The sequence below is a fragment of the Sapajus apella genome, unplaced genomic scaffold (assembly GCF_009761245.1).
Source record: "Sapajus apella isolate SASKATOON/1434 unplaced genomic scaffold, GSC_monkey_1.0 scaffold64, whole genome shotgun sequence".
Classification (NCBI taxonomy): Eukaryota; Metazoa; Chordata; class Mammalia; order Primates; family Cebidae; genus Sapajus; species Sapajus apella.
In genome coordinates this window covers 9150373-9159124 of record NW_022437004.1, presented here as the reverse complement: position 1 = coordinate 9159124, position 8752 = coordinate 9150373, and the positions used below count along the sequence as shown (strand labels likewise).

Sequence of the window (8752 nt, the reverse complement as noted above, 5' to 3'; positions counted from 1 at the left end):
CATCAGTAGGGCAGTTGTGTCAGGTTATGAAAGTTATAAATGTCCTCATCTCCTTTGCTCAGGTGTGCTCTCGTGGCAAGGCTGCCAGCAAGTTGCACCCTTTCTGCAGAAAAGAAACTAGCCTTGCTGTGCAAAAAAAAAAAAGAAAGAAAAAAAGGAATTACTAATAAATACAACAACATATGAATCTCAGAAACATTATGGTGACCAAAAGATTGTGGAAACACAAAGAAAACATATTTCACAATTCTATTTTTGGGAAACTCTAGAAAATTTTAAACTGTAAAAGTAGATGACTGGCTTCCTGGATCAGGAGTGGGGAGAAGAGACCACCTGGGAAAAAGCATAAATGAATATTTTTGGCAATATTCTTTATCTTGATTGTGGTTTTAGATACATGGGAGTATATTTTTGTCAAAACTCATCAAACTTCAGTTATGAGTGCAGTTTACTGTTTTTAAATTACACCTTAATAAAGTTGATTAAAAGGCAATAGTATGTGAGTGGGCTAAGTGGGCCTCTTCCTTAGTTACCAGAAGCAATTTCTCAGTCTGTAGAATGGATTAAAATGCTCTTATGGTTTATGAGTTTTTTCCTTAATACTACTGACATGTTCCTCTATGTTGCACAAAAGATAGCCAACTGCCCAGTGCTGTCTTTATTATTCTACAGCTACTAGAAAATAATAGTATTCTATAATTTAGAACTCTCCAGAATTAAAAGATCTGTATCGCCATCCCCAAGTTTAAGTCATCTGGATTTATAAAGTTTCATTATGCATAAAAGCAAAGGGGATATTTGAACATAATAAAATGCATGTTGTGGTGCTTTAAAACAAAGATGTGTGTAATGCAGAGTGTAGTTTTAGATTAAAGGAAACGGCTCAGGAAAACCTTGCTTAATTGAATTGAATGCTTTCCTTAAGATGCCCGTTTGGATTAATCACAAAATTGATATTAATTATATTCCCTTGGAGAACAGTTAATATTTGTTCAAAAGTCCAACCCTTTGCCTTTGGAAAGAATTGAAAGGGAATTTGGCAAAGGGAGAAAAACCTGGCAAAAGAAAAAGAGTGGGCAACACTTGAGATACAATGCTTAGGAAAAAATTATAGGATCTAGAGCTTACGTAGATATAAGTGGCATCAGATAAAATGATGGAGAATTTGGGTGAAATGATTCAGATGTATTTTTAGGTAAAGAGAGATGAGGAATACTCTTTCAGCCACATTATTTTAAAGTTCAAAACAGTATTTAGGAATGTCTGATCTAATTCCCTTATGTCAAATGATAAAATGGGAAAAGCAACATGCTAAATATCTTGCTTTGGGTTTCTCTAATGAGCAAAAGAATCTAGAAAAAAAAAAAAAGATTTTCTGACACATCATTCAATGATTTTTCTGTATTGCTCTGGTTGCTGATTCTTAAACATATTCTTAAAAGTAAGTGATAAATGTCACTATCTAACTGTAAGAAGGGCATAAATAGATATTTTGGTAGTCGTGTATTTGGTGATTGTGACACAAATTATCAGGACAAATGCTTTTTATTAGCTATAAAATTCCATTTTATTATTATAAAATGAGAAACCACTAAAGAAATTTCTCTATTCAAGCTAATATTTTAAAACAGTATGAATCCATCCCATATGATGGCAAACAACATTTTATGTCACAATTTGACAAAGAGAAATACAACTTGAAGCATCAAAAATTAATAGTTTATAGTCGAGCTGCAGTCCCCTAAAAGCAGGTAATGTGAATTATTTAAGGATAATTTCGATCTGAGAAAAATTCCCTAGCATCATTTGCCTTTGGGAATGCAGAAATCTTATCTTGTAACTCACTTTATAAGTCTATAGGTTTGTTTTTCATCTTACAGTATAATACTCTTTTTGTCAATCTGTTTTTACAATTGGGCAATTTAGGAATGTATCATCAAACCTGACTGCTGGAGGAGTATTCTTCTTAGTGCTTAAAAAGTATCGTTTTATTCAGTCAACACATGCTAAATATTAATAAGAACAAAATAAAATGGGAGGCTCAACTAGTACTCAAATGGGAGCCATTAGGAACACATAGTATGAAATAAACCATGTACAAATCCAAGTGATTTCATGCTATTTTAAGCCAATGTACCACATCGATTTTATGTCATTTTCTATTCTTTTTAAAAATGATAATATTGTAACTGCTATCTACACAGGTCTGTAATGAGTGCTCCATTGCTGTGTTTTATCGAAAAGAAAAAGGGAAATTTGTGGTGAAGTCAAAAAGATGTTGGTAGAACCCAGTGGTGTAAGATAAACAATTGAATCCTTCTCAATACTAGTACTTATCTGAAGGAAGAAAAAAGTTCATTTTTAGATAAGAAGACACTATGAAGGAAACAGGAGAAAAGTTAGACTGCGGTGTTCGTGCAAGAAGAGACTAGTAATGAGATTTGAAGGGTTTGAGGGCAAAACATACAAGTACATGTTTACAAGAGTATCCGAAACCTCAAACAGCAGCAGAGCACCCGAGAGAGAGATGAGAGTTGGGTTTTTAGAACGAGTGTAGAGTACATGATGTTCAGCTTTTTAGAAAACAACTTGTCCACTTTTACCTGCCTAAAATTTTTTAGGATTCCAGTTTTCTTTTCAAATATTAATAAAGCATTGGATTTTCATGGCTGTTTCTAAGAAGTAATATTTTGGCTTAACTTGTATTTGTTTCCCCTCAAAAATAAATGAAAATACCTAATCAAGGCACAAACTTAAAGTATTTAATTTTTCTTTTTAGTTTTACCAACACTCCGATTTCTTCTGATTTCATAGAATCTGAGTCACTAAAAGAACCTTCAAAAATAAGTTAAGTTTGGATCATGACATGCCAACATGGCTCACTGAATTTTTTAAAAACTTGACTGTTATTACTGAAAGGGTATTCAATCATGTGAAGTTTAGAGACACTTTAAGCTGAGTAGTAATATTCTTGCATTATTAGTGTAGATGTGCAGCATCTGAGGAGAAAATAAACCAATTACAATGACTATTGAGTATATTCTTCAGTTGGGCTATGCTCTTCAGCTAAGTTAGGATCCTTGAGCATTATTTTGGCATTTGGAAAACCTCTCTTCTTAGCTTCGTTGCAAGGTATTGTCAGAACTATTTGGAAAATAATTTTCTTTCTTTTTCATCAAGTTGTCCAACAAATAAGGACAATAACACTTACTGAGCATTTTTATTTATCGATTAGTTTTCTGGGAATGATAGAATATGTAGAAAATGTCATAACTGACTACCTCCAGAAACCTGCAGCAACCTACACAGGAAAACCACTGACTCCAAATGCCAAGTTTCATACAAATACAGTAAAATTTCCGTATTACATACAACATTTGACATGACTGGATTATTTTTCTTTGTGTGAAGAATCCAACGGCAGAGGAAAAAGGAAAAGAACAATTTCAATATCTCACTAAGTGGTATTAAAGTGATACCACAATTATATTTCAGGTTTTAAATTTTACATTAGATGAGTCCCATTCTCTTCCTCTTTCTGTGTAGGGTAAACCTACTGGAGTACTACCTACAGCGAACAATATCTTATTGAATTGGACAGGATCTTCATGGAAGAATTTAAAGTGCACTTAGGGAAGGAAACAAAGGATGAGAAGGGAAGAAAAACCAGTATCGTAAAGGGTAAATACAAGGTTAGAAGCTGGGGGAATAGAGAAGTGGTACACGATGGTTTTAGAAAAGTGGTTCAGGAAGGAGGGGCCAAAGTGGCTGAACAGACACAGCTCCCGTCTGCAGCTCCTAGTGAGACCAACGCAGGAGGTGGGTGATTTCTGCATTTCCAACTGAGGTACCCAGATCATCTCATTGGGACTGGCTAGGCAGTGGGTACAGCCCATGTGGAATGAGCTGAAGCAGGGTGGGGCATATCTACACCCGGGAAGTGTACAAAGCAGGGGAACCTTTCTCCCGCAGTCAAAGGAAGCAGTGAGGGGGTGTGCAACCCACCAGAAGTACTACGCTTTTCCCACAGATTTTTGTAATCTTCAGGTCGGGAGATTCCCTTGTGAGCCCATACCAGCAGTGCCCCGGCTTTCAGGCACAAAAGTGGCTGGCTGTTTGGGCAGACACTGAGCTGCAGGAGTTTTTACATACTCCAGTGGCACCGGGAACTCCAGTGAGACAGGAAAACCATCCACTCCCCAAGAAAGGGAGCCGAATCCAGGGAGCCAAGCAGTCTCACTCACCAGGTCCCACTCTCATGGAGCCCGGCAAGCTAAGAACCACTTGGCTTGAAATTCCTACTGTCAGCCCAGAAGTTTGAAATCTGCCTGGGATGACCACGTCTGGAGCAGGGAGGGGTGACCACCATTACTGTGGCTTTAGTAGGTAGTTTTCCCCCGACAGTACTAAGGAGACCGGGAGGTTTGGACTAGGTGGAATTCACCAGAGTGCAGCTAAATGGCCATGGCCAGACTGCTTCTCTAGATGCCTCCTCACGAGGTAGAGCATCTCTGCAGGAAATCCAGCAGCTCCAGTTAGGGGCATACAGACAGAACTCTCATCTCCCTGGTACAGAGCAGAGCACCTGGGAGAAAAGTGGCTGTGGTCTTGGGTTTAGCAGACAATCTTTTCTACATGCCAGCTTTGAAGAGAGCAACTGATTCAGAAGGGGGATTCTCCCAGCACAGCATACTAGCTCTGCTAAGGGAAAGACTGCCTCCTCAGGTGGGTCCCTGACCCCATGCCTCATAACTGAGAAAGACCTCCCAACAGGGCTCAACAGACACCTCATACAGGAGAGCTCCAGATGATATCAGGACAGTGCCCCTCTGGGATGAAGCTTCCAGAGGAAGGAGCAGGCAGCAATCTTTGGTGTTCTGCAACCACTGCTGGTGATATCTAGGTGAACAGGGTCTAACATGGACCTCCAGCAAACTGCAGCAGACCTGAAGAAGAGGAGCCTGACTGTTAGAGAAGAAAAACTAACAGAAAGCAATAACAACAACATCAACTCCAACAACAAAAAATCCCCCAAAAACCCCATCCAAAGGTCATTAGCCTCAAAGATCAAAGGTAGATAAAAACACTGAAAATTCCAAAAACCAGAAGGCCTCTTCTTCTCCAAATGATCATGACACCTCTCCAGCAAGGTCACAGAACTGGATGGAAGATGAGATGGACGAATTGACAGAAGTAGGCTTCAGAAGGTGGGTAATAACAAACTCTGCTGAGCTAAAGGAGCGTGTTCTAACCCAATGCAAAGAAGCTAAGAAATTTGATAAAAGGTTACCGGAGCTGCTAGCTAGAATAACCAGCTCAGAGAGGAACATAAATGACCTGATGGAGCTAAAAAAACACAGCATGAGAACTTCGTGAAGCATACATAAGTATCAGTAACCAAATCAATGAAATAGAAAAAAGGACATCAGAGTTTGAAGACCATCTTGCTGAAAGAAAGTATGCAGACAAGATTAGAGACAAAAGAATGAAAAGGAGCATGAAAAACTTCCAAAAAATATGGGACTATGTGAAAAGACCAAACTTATGATTGATTGGAGTACCTGAAAGAGAGGGGGAGAAACCCTACAAGCCAGAAGAGGGTGGGGTGCAATAGTCAACATTTTAAAGAAAAGAATTTTCAACCCAGAATTTCATGTTCAGCCAAACTGAGCTTCATAAGCAAAGGAGAAATAGGATCCTTTGCGGACAAGCAAATGCTGAGGGATTTCACCATCACCAGGCCTGCCTTGCAAGAGCTCCTGAAGGGAACACTTAATATGGAAAGAAAAAACAAGTACCAGACACTGCAAAAACACACCAAAATGTAAAGACCAATAATACTATGAAGAAACTGCATCAACAGTGTGCAAAATAACCAACTAGCATCATGATGACAGGATCAAATTCACATGTAACAATATTAACCTGAAATGTAAATGGGATAAATGCCCCAATTAAAAAACGCATACTAGCAAATTGGTTAAAGAGTCAAGACTCATCATTGTGCCGTACTCAGGAGATCCATCTCATGTGCAAAGACACATATAGGCTCAAAATAAAGGGATGGAGGAAAATTTACCAAGCAAATGGAAAGCCAAAAAAAAAAAAAAAAAAAAAAAAATCAGGGGTGGCAATCCAAGTCTCTGACAAACAGACTTTAAACCAACAAAGATCAAGAAAGACAAAGCAGGGCATTACATAATAGCATAGGGATCAGTTCAACAAGAAGAGCTATCTTAAATATATAGGAACCCAATATAAGAGTACCCAGATATATAAAACTAATTTTTAGAGACCTACAAAGAGACTTAGACTTTCATATAATAATAGTGGGAGACTTTAACACCCCACTGTCAATATTAGACAGATAAAGGAGACAGAAAATTAGCAAGGACATTCAGGACTTGAACTCAGTTCTGGATCAAGTGGACCTATTAGACATCTACAGAACTCTCGACCCCAAATCAACAGAATATACATTCTTCTCAGCGCCACATGGCACTTATCCTAAAACTGACCACATAATAGGAAGTAAAACACTCTTCAGCAATTTCAAAAGAACAGAAATCATTAAAAAAAAAAAAAAGTCTCTCCGAACACAGTGCAATCAAATTAGACTCAGGATTCAGAAACTCACTCAAAACCACACAACTATATGGAAATTGAACAACCTGCTGCTGAAAGACTCCTGGGTAAATAATGAAATTAAGGCAGAAATAAAGAAGTTCTTTGCGGCCAAGACCCCGTCCGCTCCGCGAGCACAGAGCCTTGCCCTTGCCGTTCCGTCGCCTGTCCACACCCGCCGCCGGTTCACCATGGATGATGACATGGCTGCACTCGTTGTGGACAACAGCTCCGGCATGTGCAAGGTCGGCTTCGCAGCGACGATGCTCCCTGGGCAGTCTTCCCCTCCATCGTGGGGCGCCCCTGGCACCAGGGCGTGATGGTGGGCATGGGTCAGAAGGACTCCTACGTGGGTGACGAGGCCCAGAGCAAGAGAGGCATCCTGACCCTGAAGTACCCCATCGAGCACGGCATTGTCACCAACTGGGACGACATGGAGAAGATCTGGCACCACACTTTCTACAATGAGCTGCGTGTGGCTCCTGAGGAGCACCCCGTGCTGCTTACTGAGGCCCCCCCGAACCCCAAGGCCAACTGTGAGAAGATGACCCAGATCATGTTTGAGACCTTCAACACCCCAGCCATGTATGTGGTCATCCAGGCCGTGCTTTCCTCGCAGGCCTCTGGCAGTACCACTGGCATCGTGATGGACTCCGGTGACGGGGTCACCCACACTGTGCCCATCTATGAGGGGTATGCCCTCCCCCACGCCATCCTGCGTCTGGACCTGGCTGGCTGGGACCTGACTGACTACCTCATGAAGATCCTTACCGAGCGCGGCTACAGCTTCACCACCACAGCTGAGCGGGAAATCGTGCGTGACATCAAGGAGAAGCTGTGCTGTGTAACCCTGGACTTCGGGCAGGAGATGGCCACGGCGGCCTCCAGCTCCTCCCGGGAGAAGGGCTATGAGCTGCCCGATGGTCAGGTCATCACCATCGGCAACGAGCGGTTCCGCTGCCCTGAGGCGCTCTTCCAGCCTTCTTTCCTGGGCATGGAATCTTGTGGCATCCAAGAAACTACCTTTAACTCCATCATGAAATGTGACGTGGACATCCGCAAAGACCTGTATGCCAAAGCAGTGCTGTCTGGCGGTACCACCGTGTACTCTGGCATCACTGACAGGATGCAGAAGGAGATCACCACCCTGGCACCCAGCACGATGAAGATCAAGATCATCACTCCTCCCAAGCGCAAGTACTCCCTGTGGATCGGCGCCTCCATACTGGCCTCACTGTCCACCTTCCAGCAGATGTGGATCAGCAAGCAGGAGCATGAGGACTCCGGCCCCTCCATGTCCACTGCAAATGCTTGTAGGTAGACTGTGACTTAGTTGCGTTACACCCTTTCTTGAAAAAACTTAACTTGCCCAGAAAACAAGATGAGGTTGGCATGGCTTTATAGCTTTATTTGTTTTTTTGTTTTGTCTTTTTTTTTTCTTTTGGCTTGACTCAGGATTTAAAAACTGGAACGGTGAAGGTGACAGCAGTCGGTTGGAGCTAGCATCCCCCAAAGCTCTATAATGTGGTTGAGGACTTGATTGTGTACGTTGTTTCTTTTTTTAAGTCATTCCAAATATCGTAAGATGTCATTGTTACAGAAAGTCCCTTGCCCTTCCAAAAGCCACCCCACTTCTCTCTAAGGAGAATGGACCAGTCCTCTCCTGAGTCCACACAGGGGAGGTAACAGCACTGCTTTTGTTGTAAATTATGTAATGAAAAAACAATTTTAATTTTGCCTTAATACTTTATTTTGTTTTATTTTAAAAGATTTTAGCCTCTGTGGCTACCCCTTTTTTGTCCTCAACTTGAGATGTATGAAGGCTTTTGGTCTCCCTGAGAGTAGGTGGAGGCAGCCAGGGCTTACCTGTACACTGACTTGAGACCAGTTGAATAAAGTGCACACCTTAAAAAAAAAAAAAAGAAAAGAAAAAAAAGAAGTTCTTGAAACCAATGAAAACAAAGAGACAATGTACCCAAATCTCTGAGACACAGCTAAAGCAGTGTTAAGAGAAAAATTTATAGTACCAAATGCCCACATCAGAAAGCTAGAAAGATCTCATATTGACATACAATTAAAAGAACTAGAGAAGCAAGAGCAAGCAAATCCAAAGGTTAGCAGAAGACAA

At 41.0% G+C, this 8752-nt stretch overlaps 1 pseudogene across 1 annotated transcript; it reads left to right on the top strand.

Moving 5' to 3' along the window:
- Nucleotides 1-6800: 6800 nt before the first annotated feature.
- Nucleotides 6801-8546, top strand: LOC116530000 (annotated as a pseudogene). The gene has a single exon (XR_004259778.1). The product of XR_004259778.1 is annotated as an actin, cytoplasmic 1-like (transcript).
- The last annotated feature ends 206 nt before the right edge of the window (nucleotides 8547-8752 follow it).